Below are 17,944 nucleotides of genomic sequence, written 5' to 3'. Positions count from 1 at the left end.
TGGAGGTTGGCAGTGAGTAATCCAAGAAGGAGGTCAATGTGGGGTGGAGGCTTCAGAGCTTTATTGCTTTTATTGTATTGCCTGTATTTTCATTGTTGTGTCTGTGACTGCTGTTCTCTGTCTTCCTCCGTGACCGTTTTTCTTCCCTCTGTTCCCTTCGCTGTCCCCGTGCTCTCTCTGCCCTGTCTTTCCTTCTGTGCCCCTCGCTGCCCCTGTGTCTCTGCCCTGTTTTCCCTTCTGTTCCCCTCGCTGCCCCCGTGCCTCTCTGCCCATTCTGCCTTCTGTTCTAAGCTGCCCCTGTATTTTTGTGTTTTGTATTTTTCCTCTGTGCCACTCGTTTTTCCGGTATTTCTATGCCCTTTTGCCTCCTGTGCCACTCGTTTTTCCCTCGTTTTTGTGCCTTTTGCCTTCTGTTCCACTCGTTTTTTGTGCCCGTCTGCCTTCTGTGCCACTCGTTTTTTCTCTCGTTTTTGTGCCCCTTTTGCCTTCTGTTCCACTCATTTTTTGTGCCCTTCTGCCCTCTGTTCCACTCGTTTTTTGTGCTCTTCTGCCCTCTCTGCCATTCATTTTTCCCTCGTTTTTGTGCCCATTTTACCTTCTGTTCCACTTGTTTTTTGTGCCCTTCTGCCCTCTGTTCCACTCGTTTTTATGCCCTTCAGCCCTCTGTGCCACTCGTTTTTCCCTTGTTTTTGTGCCCCTTTTGCCTTCTGTTCCACTCGTTTTTTGTGCCCTTCTGCCCTCTGTTCCACTCGTTTCTTTGTGCCCTTCTGCCCTCTGTGCCACTCCTTTTTCCCTCGTTTCTGTGCCCCTTTTGCCTTCGGTTCCACTTGTTTTTTGTGCCCTATTGCCTTCTGTGCCACTCTTTTTTCCCTCAATTTTGTGCCCCATTTTCCTTCTGTACATTGTCCCTCACCGCCTCGCCGCTGTGTCCCCTGCAGCCCCGCCCCCCTGACGGCCCACTGCCCATTCGCTGCCCGCCTCCCACCTCCCAGCTGCTGCTCCCTCCACCTCCCCATATATGTTAGCCTCTGCGCGGCCGCGCAGCTGGTGAGCCTAAGGCAAGCCCGTCTGTGCCTGTCCGTGCCTGGACCGCGCCCAGCACCACAACCCCTGGCCCCTACGCCCACCACAATGACCGCTGCCACTACGATGCCGGCACTTTGCACGCTCTCAACTCCGGAAGGAGCCACACCTTCTTCAAGGCTGCCCCAAAACGACCACACGGCCCCGTCACCTGCCGGAACTACAGCTACACCAGCCTCAGAGGCGACAAACCACCCGCCAAGAAAGACCCCAACCACCTCTGATGCATACTACTGAACACCCGCTCCACATGCAAGCATGCCGTTGAGCTCTGGGACCTGCTCGACAAACCATCCCTGGATGTCCCCTTCCTGACAGAGACCTGGTTTAACGACTCTTCTGCACCCAACATTGCCATAGCCATCCCAGACGGCTACAAGATCACCCGCAAAGACGCACCACCGGAGTCGGATGAGAAATCGCCATCATCCACAAGAACAGCATCAGGGTCTCGACTAGCATCGACGACGTGCTCAGCACCACTGAACACATGCATTTCCAGATCCACACAGACCCTAACTCCACCCTCAGAGGCACCCTCGTCTACCGACCCCCGCACCCCACCCCCAGTTCAGCGACTCCATCGCCAACTTGATCAGCCCTGACCTCCACTGACTACATCCTCCTCGGAGACCTGAACTTTCACCTTGAGAACAACAACGACAACAACTCCACAACCCTGACCGATAACCTCGCCAACCTCAGACTGAAGCAACTCGTCACAACGCCCACACACTCCGCCGGCCACATGCTCCACCCGGTCTTCTCCTCAAGCCTGCATGTCTCCGTAAGCCACACCACCCTGGACCGACCACCGCTGTATCCACTTTGCCTTCCAGAAGCCCACCACACACCACCGCGCCCAATAGATCCCCCGCCGCTGCTGGAGCAAAATCACCGAAGACCAACTATACGCAAACCTCGCTCTCAGCGCACCCACCAAACCCTCCAACAGCGACGACGATGCCCACAGCCTCAGACGCTGGATCGAGGACTGCGCCAACACCCTCACCCGCTGAAGAAACCCCCCACAGAGACCCCAGCAAGAGGGCCAGCAAGTTCACCCCAGAACTCCTAGCCGCCAAGCAAGCCTGCTGGAAACTAGAGAAGAAATGGCACAATGAACAAACTCCGGAAAGCCACGCAGCACACAAGGACGCCATCTGCAACCCTCACCACCTCATCAGGGCAGCCAAGAGGACCTCCTTCAAAGACCTCCTCGAACAACAACGCACACAATAGCAAGGAGCTCTTCAACATTGTGAAGGAACTCTCCAACCCCAGCTCCAACACCAACAACATCCCGCTGTCTCAAGCCCTGTGCGACTCCCTCGCCACCTTTATCCACTGCAAGATAGCAGACATCCATGACAGCTTCAACACCCAGACAGCCCCAACAGTCAGCAACACAAAAGGCCCTCCGCACACCAATGACCACGACCCCCTGCCAACCTGGGACGGCGTGCGCATCAATGACACCATCAAGACCATGCGCACAATCCACTCCGGCTCTCCGCCAGACCCAATCCCGCACCACATCTTCAACAGAGCAAGAAGCTCCTCCGCACCCCACCTGCGCAACTTCATCAATCTCTCCCTTGAGACCGCGACCTTCCCAGAGATCTGGCAACAAGCTGAGATCAATGCCCTATTCAAAAAACCTATCGCTTCTCGGCCTTTTGGCTAAGATCAAGTGTAGTATCAAAAAACCTAAGGCAGACCAAAGAGACCTCAAGAACTTCCAGCCCATCTCTCTGCTCCCATACCCGTCCAAGGTCATTGAGAAAACTGTCAACAGACAGCTAACCAGATACCTCGAAGAAAACAGAATCCTGGACCCTTCGCAGTCAGGGTTCCACAGCAACCACAGCAAACCGATGACATCAGGACCCTGCTGGACAACGGCAAGACCGCAGCACTTATCCTCCTAGACCTCTTTGCCGCCTTCGACACCGTCTGCCACCGCACACTACACTCACGCCTCCACACCACAGGGATCTGAGTCAAGGCTCTGGATTGGACCACCTCCTTCCTCTCCGGCTGAACCCAGAGTGTCCACCTCACCCCATTCCATTTCAAAGCCTCCAAGATCATTTGCGGTGTACCCCAGGGATCCTCCCTCAGCCCGACGCTGTTCAACATTTACATGGCTCTACCCGCACACGTAGCCCGACAGCACGACCTCAACATAATCTTCTACGCCGACGACACTCAGCTGATCCTCTCCCTCACTAAGGACCTCATCACCGCCAAAGCCAAACTCCATGAAGGAATGAAGGCCGTCGCCGACTGGATGAAGACCAGCTGTCTGAAGCTGCACTCAGACAAGACGGAGGTCCTCATCCTCGGCTACAACCATTCTGCCTGGGATGACTCCTGGTGGCCGATGGCACTGGGGACAGACCCGACACCCACCGACCATGCACGCAACCTGGGAATCATCCTCGACTCAACGCTCTCAATGACCAAGCAAGTCAACACCGTCTCCTCCTCCTGCTTCAACACCCTCCGCATGCTCTACAAGATACAAGAAAGACAGTCACCCCGGCCCTTGTCAGCAGCAGACTCGACTACGGAAGCACCCTCTACGCTGGAGCCCTGACCAAGCTCATCAAATGACTACAACGCATCCAAAACGCCTCGTCACGACTGATCCTCACGCCACAGCCACATCACCCCCCACCTGAGAACCTGCACTGGCTCCCTGTCAACAAGAGGATATCCTTCAAGCTCCTCACCCACACACACAAGGCACTCCACAAGACCGGCCCAGCCTACCTCAACAGACAGCTCTCCTTCTACAACCCCAATCACCAGCTATGCTTCACCAACCTCTCACTCGCCACCATCCCGCGCATTCGAAGAACAACCACCGGTGGGAGATCCTTCTCCCACCTCGCCACCAAGACATGGAACACCCACCCACTGAGCCTACGACAGACCCAATACCTACTGACCTTCAGGAGAATACTCAAGACCTGGCTGTTTGATCAGTAGTGCCAACCCCCATCCCCCCCCCCCCCCTCAGCGCCTTGAGACCCTTGCGGGTATGTAGCGCGCTTTACAAATGATTGATTGATTGATTGTGGGGCCCTGGGGGAGAGTAGCAGTCAGAGGAATCCAAGAGGAGGTCATGAGAGAGAGCTCGAGCAGTGTCACTTGCCTGATACTCCCACATCAGAAACTTCCTCTTCCCATCAAAGGGACATTACATGGAAAAAACACTTTTTTGAGAGTGATAACATTTAGAAGTAGATATGGAAAGAAAATGATGTGTTTTACTGGGCCCTTGTAAGACGAAGCAGTCCTGGCTTGACATATAAGTGACAAATCGGGCCCGCAGTGGCCCACCCAATGACCCAAATGCATCCTTGGACATCCAAATAAAAAATCATGGAGCCAGGCCAGAGTCAGTTATTAAATAGTCATATTAATGATTAATGGTCATGTTAATGATTAATGCAGTGGTAGATGGGTTTTTTATTTCTGTGAACATATGGGACATGGTGCTGCATTAATGATGCACACCATTCTGACACTATGCAAACGCTTCCTTGCATAAAGAAGGTGTTTTTCTTCTCTAGAGTTTCCTCTTTCCTTTTGTCTTGCAATAATGCGTAATTCAAGAAGCGAACTTCAAGAAAAAATGAGGAAATGCACGCGGTGGTATGAAAACATCGTTAGTTCTGTAGTTTCCTGTCAGGACCATTGCCGCAACTTAAAGCTAAGGCAACAAGTCGCAAACGGGAGGGGAACAACAACGGAAAGAAAGAGAGAGAGAGAAAGAGTGGGAGAAAGGCGTAGAGAGGGAGGTGGGAGAGAGAGAGAACCACAGAGGGACAGTAAAAGGGTGACCAGGCGACAGGGAGATGGAGAGAGAAAGAGAGAGGGAGGGAGAACGCGAGTGGGTGAGAGTGAGAGATGGAGAGAGAGAGCGAGAGAGAGAGGGTCGGAGGGAAGAAGAGAAGAAGGGAGACAGGTGGCGGGCAAGGATCAAGAGCTACACAGCTGGATGGATGGATGGCTGGCTGGATGGATGGATGGATGGCTGGATCAATGGATGGAGGAGAGAGACAGCCCATCATTAAAGCGGAAAAGAAAGCAAAATATGTAGTACATTTTACAAAGTATAGTACATTTTTTATGTAAATATTAGATTAAAAACTAATTTGAGGAAAATATGGGGCAATGTGAGAGGCACGAGAAATTCCTGAAAACAATGAATTGATCTAAGTTTGGGATCCGCTGCTTTACCCCTTCATCAGGATTTAGAAAAGGGGGTGGTGATGAACAGAGTGTCTGAATTAAGCAGACCACTCTTACCCAGTCCAAAGATCGGGGCTTGATCCATCACCGTTATTTATCTCACTGCACCATCCCAGCTCAGAACCTGGCTATATGCAAATCAGTCTGTCCCTGGCCCAGTGCATCATGGGAACAGGGCAGACTAAACTACCAAGCCAATTCTTCACCAGAAAGGAGACAAGCTACCGGGGACCGGTTTCTGGCATTTCAGCCGTCTTCGGCCCGGCTTGCTTGAATCCTGATGGTGCAGTGAGAAAGGGACTCATGTCTGAGTATACCCTGCCACACCTATAGTGGCCAAAAACGGTTTAGAAAAGGGGGTGGTGGTCTGCTTAATTCAGACACTCTGTTCATCACCACCCCCTTTTCTGAATCATTACCCCTTCATCAGAACACCCACGATGGCTCCTATTTCATTCTCAAAAGGAAAATGTCTGTGTTCCCCAAACCTTAAGGGTTTTGCAAATGACTTGCAGCGACGCCTTGACAGGATTATCATTCCTTAGAAACCGCTCTTCCGTAAGCGGAGGCTTACTATGGGTCCCGCCCAAGTGTTTGGATAGCAAAATATACAAACCCCCTTGGATATTTACTGCTAACTTTTAACGTACACAACCTGTGTGCCTCGAAAATATAGGAAATGTGCTCAAGTATCAAGGGAATAATTTGTGAGAAGCAATGTGATTTAAATTGATGGGGTCTCATCACTATACCAATACCGTATAGGCAAAGGAGTTTATAAATGTGATGAAATAGCATAAAATAAACTAAAAGTGGAGAATAACGAAAATATTGGCAAAAGTGGCACGGGACTGGCATACTCCTGTTGTATCTTGACGGCAGAGCGTCACTGTAATTCGAAGTTGACATAAAACCACCCTTCAGACCATGCCAGTCTGTTCACTCAGTACCAAAGAGACTCAATGAATTCTTTTAAACATTTTTAAAGAAACACTACTCAGTAACAGCACTCGAATAAACAACGTGGGTAGACTACACTGCCTTTAGCACAGTGACCGAGGCATCCTTTTCAAGGAGGCTGATACAGAAATAAACTATTGCTACAATGACATCAGTGTGTCAGTCTGTCAGGGACTCTTATGATGTTGATGGGGAAGCTGCTGAGGTCCCCAAAGCATTGCTGTTGACTGTTGTGAGTATGACGTCACCCTTGCTCAGACCACTGAGGCAGGTCTTGATTTCACTGTAGCTGGTAACTCTTTCAATATGGTCTGTAAAACCACCAGACCTTTTATACAGAAAATGTATTGTCTTCAAGTTCTATTGCTATTCTTAGAACCTATAGGCTTCTGGTAAAAACACACCCCACCTGCAGGAGCACAGACATTGCAGTCAATATTATTTAGTACACGTCCATACTTATGTATGCCCCAGAGTACACATATAAGATCTAGTTCAGGGCATGGGCACATAATGCATACAGTAAGGAGTATATTTGGGGCATGGATTTACAAGTTAAGGGTAGATAATGAATACATACTCTTGCAGTCTTTTTGCTAGCGATGGAGAACACATAGCACCATGCAATAAAAGGCCTGATCAGTGTCTCATCTAAGGAGAGTGCATCTAAAAACTATAACTAGAGGCATGCCGAAAAGGAGTAAGCAGACATTTTAGGACACCTAAAAACAAGGCACATCTTTTTTTGCGATAATTAAATCCACGACCCTTAGGAAGAGCACCCCTCAACAGTCCCAACCTAGACTGGTGTTACATGTAAATTATTTTTTTATAGTTTATGATGACACAAGGTCCACTGTGGTCAACTTTTTTTTAAAGCATCCACATTTTTGTGATTTCGGTCAGAACCTCTTTCAGAAGGCAGGTAGGGCTACAAGGTTCAACTGTGATGGTTGAGGCCTTTTACTCCTGATGTCCTGCAGCCTGACCTACTATGGGTAGCGAGTAACGGGCCAAGTACCCCTTCTGCACTTCACTCTCAGTGGTAGCTGTGGTCAAGCAGTCAAGTCTCCCTCGTGTGGGATGACAATCAATTGGTGGGTGTGCCAAAACCCACAGAAAATATATAACAGGTCGATCGAAGCTCCACCTAAAAAGGGCGTTGTTCAGTGAACTCATCATTGCTCAATCAATCTGAAGCACGGATTGCAGGAGTTACCTGGAGAAGAGGGTGATCGTCCAAGCAGATGAAAATCGCCAACACTGATTTGTTCCAACCAGATTCATGATGTTACTATTATTAGTACTATCATTTTGCACAGAGGATATTTTTAATTTATTTAAAATTGATTTTAAAATGACTTTTTTCTAATATTTGTAATCAATGTCATTTATTTTCCTTGACCTATAAACTTTGGTACATTACTTTATAACCATTATTTTCAATGGGAATATTATTTTCCCTTTGTTTAAAAATTTTCATTAATTTTGAATATTTATTGGTGTCATGTGTGTTTTTCTATGGCTGTTAGTCCCTTTAACCAGTTTACTTCCGTTTCGTTTTTCTTTTCCTGGTAAATGTTTATTATTTGTTCTAAAATGTTTGGGACCTTTATTTCTTCGAGCAGTGTTGTGATATTGGGATTTTTGCACACCATCTACACAAACAACGTGTTTAATCGCTCAAGACAAGCTATCAAAGGACCATTAAAGTTTCCCGCTTTGACGCCTACTTACCTGTGTGGACTGGACTGACTGCCCAAGGGATCTGTGTGTCACAGCCTCTGCCTGGAGCTCCCAACTGCTCCTTTCTGGCATCCACCCCTGAAATTACCATCTTTATTCTCGTTCATGAGGCTGAAATGCTGTAGTTGTCCCACCTAGAAAAACAAATAACTACTTCTGGAATGACTGAATGAATCTCAGCCACTGGTAATTCCATCCGTTTCTTACCAATCATGCCACCTCAGTCTGGAACCAGCCATAAGCAGATCACCTTTGGCCACGCCTCACTAGGACCATGAACGAACAGGTGTCTTCTGTGGAACATAAGTAACCTCAGGCATTGTTGGGTCTCATCATTGAGATGCAGCTTGAGTCCGATGGCACAGCGAGCACGAGGAGCACGAGACCCCCGTCCGTTGCCCTTGGGGCATCAAATTCAAACAAAAGCTATACAGCAGACCTGTTGTGACCGTCCATGCTGGACTGTTCCAACCGGAGCAGGGCCAAGTCTGATTTTCACATCGCTGGTTTTTGTCTGGAACGCAAATGGACAAAAAAGTGATGGACTGGAATTCAGCCCTATGTTGTTACCAGTGGCTAACATTACTTCAAGCATTTAACCCATCTGTTGTGTTTGTCTTAAGATGAAGTAAAGAAAAGACATTCTAAAATCAGCCTGGATGAACTCGAATAGATGTAAAAACAGCAGAAGGTGTCGTCAGACGTCATTGTTAGGCCCCAGGAACGGAGCGGGATGCAACAATAAACCGGAAAGACCTTGTTTCACCAAAGTAAACGTTTTGAAGAATTCCAGGGCGTGTATGCGACTTTGTTTACAGCTAGGTTGTTTGAAGATGGTCCTTAAAAAACACAACATGCAATCAGTCTAGACCCGCTGGTACATTTTCACACGGCACGGCGCGGAAGTGAGAGCAATGTGACAGATCGCTCAAGAAGACAAACATTTCAGTAAGAAGAAAGAGGTTTGTGTTTATGCCATTCATTGACTTCCTACATTGAACACGAAAGCATCTCTGCTCATTTTCCGTGGGACGGCACTAGCAGAAAGTCTGGCTTGTGTCCTTTGAAGTTTGCACAAAGTGTGTGAGTACATATATATATAAATATATATATATATATATATATATATATATATATATATATATATATATATATATATATATATATATATGGATTATATATATGTATTATATATATATATATATATATATATATATATATATATATATATATATATATATATATATATATATATATCAAGATTCCGCACCTTTTCCGAAGATCAAGTGAAGAGACCACAGCAGGGGAACCATCAGAAACAGCTTTATTTCAACGCATAGGCAAGTGTTAGTCCCACAACACCCGCATTAGGCGAATGCATTTCGGCGTATTGTCTGCCTTCCTCAGCGCCAGGGGTGTGAATAAATCAGGAAGGTTCGTGTTTCTCAGATGAAGTATCTGGCCCTTCCCGATAGGTTTAACAGTGTCCCGCTCCTTAAAGGTGTATCCTAACGCATACAGCCCTGGTAGGTCGTAATTGGATCGACGCCTACCAGTCCCAGCATGCAATGTTCATGTTTGTGTCTGGAAGGTGTTGCGTGGGGCGGATACACATATTAGCTGTGGAAAACCTTCCTTGTCCCATGTTCATGGAACACGCTGTCTCCTTCTGTCCCCAACCGCTTCACCCTGCTGTCACCGGGAGCGCTGTAGACGGGGACTCGGCTGTAGATCAACCGTGCCCAATGTGAGGTCGAACGGCCCCAACACCGCCGCACCTCGTCCCAGAACACACAGGGGGACTCTGGTAATTCCGGTAACCCGGATAGTATCCTCCACCGAAGCAGAATCCAGATGTCCAGAGCCTACTTAGCGAAGCGGGGGCCTCTTGGCGCGTTACTGGAACCCGCGCTGAAATATCAAGATTCCGCACATTTTCCGAAGATCAAGTGAAGAGACCACAGCAGGGGAACCATCGGAAACAGCTTTATTCCAACGCATAGGCAAGTGTTAGTCCCACAACACCCGCATTAGGCAAATGCATTTCGGCGTATTGTCTGCCTTCCTCAGCGCCAGGGGTGTGAATAAATCAGGAAGGTTTGTGTTTCTCAGATGAAGTATCTGGCCCTTCCCGATAGGTTGAACAGTGTCCCGCTCCTTAAAGGTGTATCCTAATGCATACAGCCCTGGTAGGTCGTAAGTGGATTGACGCCTACCAGTCCCAGCATGCAATGTTCATGTTTGTGTCTGGAAGGTGTTGCGTGGGGCGGATACACATATTAGCTGTGGAAAACCTTCCTTGTCCCATGTTCATGGAACACGCTGTCTCCTTCTGTCCCCAACCGCTTCACCCTGCTGTCACCGGGAGCGCTGTAGACGGGGACTCGGCTGTAGATCAACCGTGCCCAATGTGAGGTCGAATGGCCCCAACACCGCCGCACCTCGTCCCAGAACACTCAGGGGGACTCTGGTAATTCCGGTAACCCGGATAGTATCCTCCACCGAAGCAGAATCCAGATGTCCAGAGCCTACTTAGCGAAGCGGGGGCTTCTTGGCGCGTTACTGGAACCCGCGCTGAAATATCAAGTTCCGCACCTTTTCCGAAGATCAAGTGAAGAGACCACAGCAGGGGAACCATCGGAAACAGCTTTATTCCAACGCATAGGCAAGTGTTAGTCCCACAACACCTGCATTAGGCGAATGCATTTCGGCGTATTGTCTGCCTTCCTCAGCGCCAGGGGTGTGAATAAATCGGAAGGTTCGTGTTTCTCAGATGAAGTATCTGGCCCTTCCCGATAGGTTGAACAGTGTCCCGCTCCTTAAAGGTGTATCCTAACGCATACAGCCCTGGTAGGTCGTAAGTGGATCGACGCCTACCAGTCCCAGCATGCAATGTTCATGTTTGTGTCTGGAAGGTGTTGCGTGGGGCGGATACACATATTAGCTGTGGAAAACCTTCCTTGTCCCATGTTCATGGAACACGCTGTCTCCTTCTGTCCCCAACCGCTTCACCCTGCTGTCACCGGGAGCGCTGTAGACGGGGACTCGGCTGTAGATCAACCGTGCCCAATGTGAGGTCGAATGGCCCCAACACCGCCGCACCTTGTCCCAGAACACACAGGGGGACTCTGGTAATTCCGGTAACCCGGATAGTATCCTCCACCGAAGCAGAATCCAGATGTCCAGAGCCTACTTAGCGAAGCGGGGGCCTCTTGGCGCGTTACTGGAACCCGTGCTGAAATATCAAGATTCCGCACCTTTTCCGAAGATCAAGTGAAGAGACCACAGCAGGGGAACCATCGGAAACAGCTTTATTCCAACGCATAGGCAAGTGTTAGTCCCACAACACCCGCATTAGGCGAATGCATTTCGGCGTATTGTCTGCCTTCCTCAGCGCCAGGGGTGTGAATAAATTAGGAAGGTTCGTGTTTCTCAGATGAAGTATCTGGCCCTTCCCGATAGGTTGAACATTGTCCTGCTCCTTTAATATATATATATGGCACAAGTCCTAAAACAAGAAGTGGGGGGACTTACCTGGTTATGCAGTATGCAAGTGACATCACAATGCGTGACATCACAACGCGTGACATCACGCAACTTGACATCACAGCGCATGACATTACACGTGGAATCACAAAAATTGACATCATAGGAAGTGGCATAAAAAAAACACGATTTTATTATGTACGTGTGATGTTAATTTCTCGGAAACTCTGCTTTGGGATGAGTAGCTATATCCAAGAAAAAATTGTGGTACTTGAATTATTTCAACGCCACCTCAGGGTAGTGAGCGCTATATAATTACATTTATTTTGTGTAAATACTGGGAGAGACCAACACATCTGACATTCTTACAGTGCATAAATATCTAGTAAACAGAGCCTGAACAAAGTGAAAAGCTGCCTCTCCTAAGTATGTGTGAAGTGGTAACCTCTGTTTCCCCTCTGCTGCAGATGCTTCTAGGTGTGAGGCTCCTGACTTCTCCCAGCCATGAGACTCAAACAAAAGGAGGCATGATGACCCTTCAAATTCGGCCTTTGTTATGGGCCAGTAGGAGTCTAAAATAAGAAAGCCCTGTACCCGCCAGCACGTTATTGCTTGTTGTAGATGGAAAGCAGACAACATGCAGGCACTGCTGAAAGTTGAGCACATTATCTAGTGGGGCCCATCTTCTTGGCAGGGTGGTCGGCGTTCACCCTGTGGAAATAGTGGGTGGATGCCATCCACCCACTTGTACCACCGACTCGTGCCCTGTGTATATATATATTCACTGATGAACCATAGGTTCATCCAGACACTTATACATCCACTCATTCTTCAATATGTAAGACATATTTTAACTTTACAGAAACACACAGTCACTGGATGTTGTCATCAGTGATGTCATCAGTGATGTCATTTGAGATGTCATCAGTGATGTCATCAGTGATGTCACTGACCATGTCATGAATGATGTAATATGTGACATCATTAGCAGTGGATTGCGGGTGCGCGATATATAGTTAGTGCAACTAACTATATATGCGAAATTCAATGGTTTTGTGCGAGTAAAATAAGGTTTTGTAAATGCTAATCCCTAACTATATATGGTCTATAACCTATGGTTTTTTCAGTGAATTTTTATGGTTTTGTAAATGCTAATTCCTAACTATATATGGTCTATAACCTATGGTTTTTTCAGTGAATTTCAATGGTTTTTTAATAGCAAATATCAAAAGCTGTAAAAAGTATTCTTATTCTAATTCAAAAATATATTTTATATTTTTGTAATATATATATATTTTATTTTTATTTTTATTTTTTGTTTCGCTGCCGGTCCGCGAACCGGGCAGCTTCCCGTTAGCTTCATTTTATTCCGCGACCCGGTCCGTGAACCGGTAAACGTTCCGTTAGCGCAACTACCGCGTTAGAAAGCAACATCGTGACGCTTCGCGTAAGCGCGACGTATCACGTTACCGCGTAATGCGTCTTATGACGCACCGCGTTAGCGCACCCGGAAGCGCTCCGGAACACGAACCGAGGCGCGAAGCGCAGCGCCCCAGAAGCAATCCGGGGCGCGGCGCGGAGCGCGTAACGTAAGCATAACAGGTCATGTGACTTGTTTATAAAACTTTTCATTGGTTCATTTTACTTTTGGTTTCCTAATGATGGAAGGCTTGGTCATATGACCTAAAAATAACACTTTTCATTGGTTTAGAACATTTTTTTTTCCCAAATGATGAAAGCCCCACCTTTTTTCCTCACTCTGACTTTCATTTTTATGAGAGAAAGACCTTTTTTTGAATACCATAGAAATGGCTTCATTGATTGCTGCAGCTGGTGGACCCCCACCACCACCACAACCTCCTATGAAGAGAGGACCACCTCCTCAGGTCATCCTAGAACAAGAGGAGGAAGAAGAGGAAGAGGAGCAAGGGACAGGGAGGTTTTTACCTGAAGAGCCAAGGAGGTCCCATGCTAAAGAAAATTTTATTTGGCAATTTTTTTCATTTCCCCCACATCAAAAAAAGGTAAATGCCCGGTATGTTACCTGCCTGATTTGTAAAAATCAACTGTCCAGAGGAACAGAGAAGAAGTACAGTTATGGTAATTATACCATGCATCGCCATATGGAAAGGTGGCACCCAATAAATTACAGTGCTGCTCAAGTACGAGATCTAGTGGATAACCCCCGACCTGTGGCCAGTACATCCACCAATGAAGAGGCAGTGACGGGACCAGAGGCGAGGGAGATGGTCCCAAATATTCAAATGAAATTCGGCAACGTGAAGCATGTATGCATTTTTTGTGGACAACTTATTTGCTTCAGAGAGAGCAGCATAAATGTAATTAATAAAGCAATTGACAATCACAAATGTACAAAACGCCCCAGAAAATAAATTATCTTTTTTTTTGTTGCTCCTGTTATATATATGTTAAATATAAAACCGTTCAAAAAATACAAAAAAAAATAAAAATGTTCAGAAAAATAATAAAAAAATATAAAACAACAAAAATAATTTTAAAAAAAGTTCTTTTCAGAACTACCTCCCCTTTATAGGAATTTGCTAGAATGTTTAGCACTCTGACAACCTCTATTTCTTTTGGTTCGCTTCCCGGTTCGCGCGCCGGTACGCGAACCGGTAGCGAACTCAAATTTTTTTTTTTTTTTAAAAAGAAGAGTAAGTAAACTAAGAGTAATGTTAAAAGAAAGACAGTTAGAGGGAGTAACACAGAGATACTGTTTAAAGAAGGACTAAGAACAGGAGTGGAAAGAGTAGAGTAAAAAAAAGTAATAGAAAAAGGAATGAGGGAAGTAGCAAAGGCAGGAAACTGAGGGTTAAAAAAATGAAGCAGTGGAACTAATAAAAGTTAAATGTAAAAGAGATGTAACAGAATGAGTACTAAACACTTACCTTATAATTATCGTTAACTTAGTCACGTGTTATTTTTATACTTTCAATCTGTGAAAGAGAGAACACAAATTTTAAAATTGATAGAAAGTAGTAAAAGATGAGTGAGCATGAGACAAGATAAGTACATATTAAAAATCACAATTCAAAGTACAGAATTAATTATACATATTAAATGGTTTATTTTTGCTGTTCTCAGAATATATCAAATTTCAGTGAAAACAGTGAGTTGAAGGTATTCATCATATAACAGCGGGGAAAAAAAACACAATCAAAAAGATTGTGTTTAAAAAACCCATATAATATTATCAATCAGAAATCAGAACTCATCAAAAGTAACTTACTTTCCATGACGTCAAAGGATGTCCTATGAACAGCTTATACTCTGTTGTGCTGTTATTATTTTCTGCCCGCCACTTTCTGAAAGATAAGCTCTATCGTTTTAAGAAAAATGAGACATACAAAGCAATTTAAAACAGCACACTAAATTACAACAACACCTAGAATCATTATAATCCAGTTACCTACCCTAAATTCTCACTTCTGAAAACAAGTCAAAAGGCAACATTGCTTCATAGTCAAATTCTAATCATTGCCGAAAGAGCAGCCTTTTTTAAATTTCGAATAAGCTGTGTAATATCGTGAAGTTGTTAAAGGACCATCATGTCATATAATAGCTGCAGTTACAAATGTTCTTCCTGAAATCGACGACTGTGCAGCCAAAACATTTTTAATTAGACTTGACAACTTATTTACATCTGGTTTATATAGCTGGAATTGTAAAATGACATTTCACCGATAAGTTTCTATAAATAATGTAGACAGCATTACAGACTTACATCACCTCTACTCCTTCTTTTGATCTGCTGCTTGAATTAGCTTATAAACACAAAGACTTTTCGCTCTGTACTACACTTATCCACAAGGCCATATAGAGTAGGAGCTATTAGAACCTCTTGAAATTCCTCTGAACAAATCCCGAGATTCCTTCCCTAAAATTTTGGTTGTAAGAACACTAGGTAAGAATTTTGAAGGTGAAAAGGCAATCTTTTTTTAAAAGTTAAACCAGAATCATTGCAGAATGACCAGCCGTTTCCAGATTTTAAATAAGCTGTGTAATGTCCTGAAGTTGTTGAAGGACCGTCATGATATATAATTGCTGGAGTTACAAAAGTCCTTCCTGATATTGACAACTGCGAAGCCACAACATTTTTAATTAAAGTTGTCAATTTTGTTCCATCAGGCCTACATCGTTGGAACATTAAAATGACATACTGGCCATAACTTAGTATAATTAACGTGGACAGCATTGCAGACTTACATTGGCTACACTCCATGTTTTGATCGGCTGCTTTTACTAACTTATTGAAGGATACTGATTTACTGTCAGGCAAAGTTAAATATATAAACCTTTCTGAGTCTACACTAGTAGTACTTGATAGCCTACAATTCTCGCAATCATTCTGCCATTGATAAGAAAGGCCAAACAGATAATCTACATATACACCTTCATCTTGCAATACATCAAGCATGTACATTAAAAACTCCTGACAATCCTGCTGAATATTTTGAGAGAATTGCGTTTGACCTGAACATTTGTCTAACAGATTACGAATTTCAGACACACTTTCTACTCTTGTTCTATCTGCGCTACATTTCTCTAACACAAAATTCAACAAACAGCATAAACTTTGTTCTGAATTGATCACAATCTGTTCTTTTAAAGTGTCTAGTGAAAAGACAACATTAACCACTACATTAGCATAGCAGTTGACACCAGAACTATTTTCAAATTGAAAACCAACAACATCTTCAACAGAATTCATTTTCTTTCTGCTTACAATTTTCGGTTCATCGACTTTTGGACTTTTTGCTACAACCTCCCTACTATTACTGATATTTCTTTGTTTCCGGCCTACCACAAGTTTCTCAAACAAAGGAAATTGAGGCAAATGTGGCGCATACTCTCTTCTTAACCTATTGTATTCCTTAACACAATCTAGATCCGCACAAATGTTTGTGACATCACAGTCAATCAAGTACAATCCCGATAAAGTTCAGACTCGTGACAATTCTACATAAGCCATACCCTCTTTGAACACAGAACTGCCAATATTCACTAAAGCAGTGTCTACACTTAAACCTTGCGATTAATGGATTGTCACCGCATATGCCAAGCAAACAGGAAACTGCTTACGGCGAACATATAAGTCTTTTACAAGCAAAAACCTAGCTGTGCAACGACCAATTAGCTGTACTTCCTCAATGCCATCAAATTTAATTTTAAAAAATTCTATTCCATCTCTATTTCTGTATTTCTCAAAATCAACAACATTACCCATTGATCCATTTACCAGACCTCTTTCAACATGTAAATTCCTTCTCAAAATGATACGGCAATTTAAGCACACATTCAGAGTCTTTTCAAAACCAGCAGTTTTAGATATAGTCTTCTCTAATGAATCCAATTTAGATTTAAAATTCTCAGACAAAATAATTGTTGCTCCCATATGCTCTATTCTGTCAATAGCTTCCAGTTTCACAATCTCTTGGTTTTCTAAATTCAACATTTTGTTGTTGAAGATGGAACATTCTGCAAGAGTTGGCATCAAACATATTCCAGATTTCTTCTCAGTAATTTTCTGAAAAATATCCTCTGGCAGAACGTCTTCTTCTGGATACAAATTTGATAGTAATCGTGCATGTAAAGCTTCTTTCCAACGCTCGGTCACTTTCCCAATTCTAACATCTTGTAGAATATTCTTGTAATATTCATCCTTCGCCTGACGCATATTTCCAGGCAGCTCAGCATAATTGAAGTTTAACCATATGTTAACGTTGCCAATGCTCCCTAGGCACTTCCTGGTATCTTCATGCGTAAGCAGTTTAAACACTGGTTGTCCTTTCACTGGTGTCAGCTGCAGAAGATCACCGAAAACAATGATGTGTTTGCCACCAAATAACACATCATACTCTGTTTTAAGAACTTCCTGCATTCTCAAATGCACAAAGGCAAGCATGACATTGGAAACCATGCTTACTTCGTCAATGATAAGAAGTTTCATCTTCTTCAGGACTCTAGATACTTCACAACAAGCATCTCCAGATAACTTGTGGCATTGTAATTTGTTATCATTCTCCACTGGCAGCATCAGTAGCCGATGCAAAGTAATACCTTTAATATTATGTGCTGCCAGTCCAGTTGGAGCGGTCACAACACAAGACAGCGATGACTCAATCCTTTTCTGCAGATCACATGAAATTGTTTTAATGAGGAAACTTTTTCCAGTTCCTGCTTCTCCACTCGTGTACAGTCTGACAGGCTTCAACGACGTATATGAGCACTCTTTCTTCTCATGACTTAATCCATGCTCAATTTGTTTGGTAACTTCGTCATATATTTTCCTCTGCTCAACGTTGAGTTGTCTTTCCAAATCTTCTAAGTTAACTGCATCCTCCTGAGCATGTGCCATTGCTCTTTCCACTTCAATCATGGC

The 17,944-nt window shown here is 44.8% G+C and overlaps 1 pseudogene; it reads left to right on the top strand.

Annotated features, from left to right (window-relative positions):
• The first annotated feature begins 2,746 nt into the window (after positions 1-2,746).
• Positions 2,747-2,818, top strand: LOC147711204 (U2 spliceosomal RNA; annotated as a pseudogene).
• The last annotated feature ends 15,126 nt before the right edge of the window (positions 2,819-17,944 follow it).

Source organism: Lissotriton vulgaris, chromosome 5, assembly GCF_964263255.1.
Source record: "Lissotriton vulgaris chromosome 5, aLisVul1.2, whole genome shotgun sequence".
NCBI classification, from domain to species: domain Eukaryota; kingdom Metazoa; phylum Chordata; class Amphibia; order Caudata; family Salamandridae; genus Lissotriton; species Lissotriton vulgaris.
Note: the sequence above shows the minus strand (reverse complement) of the source record. Positions and strands in the feature narration are given on the sequence as shown.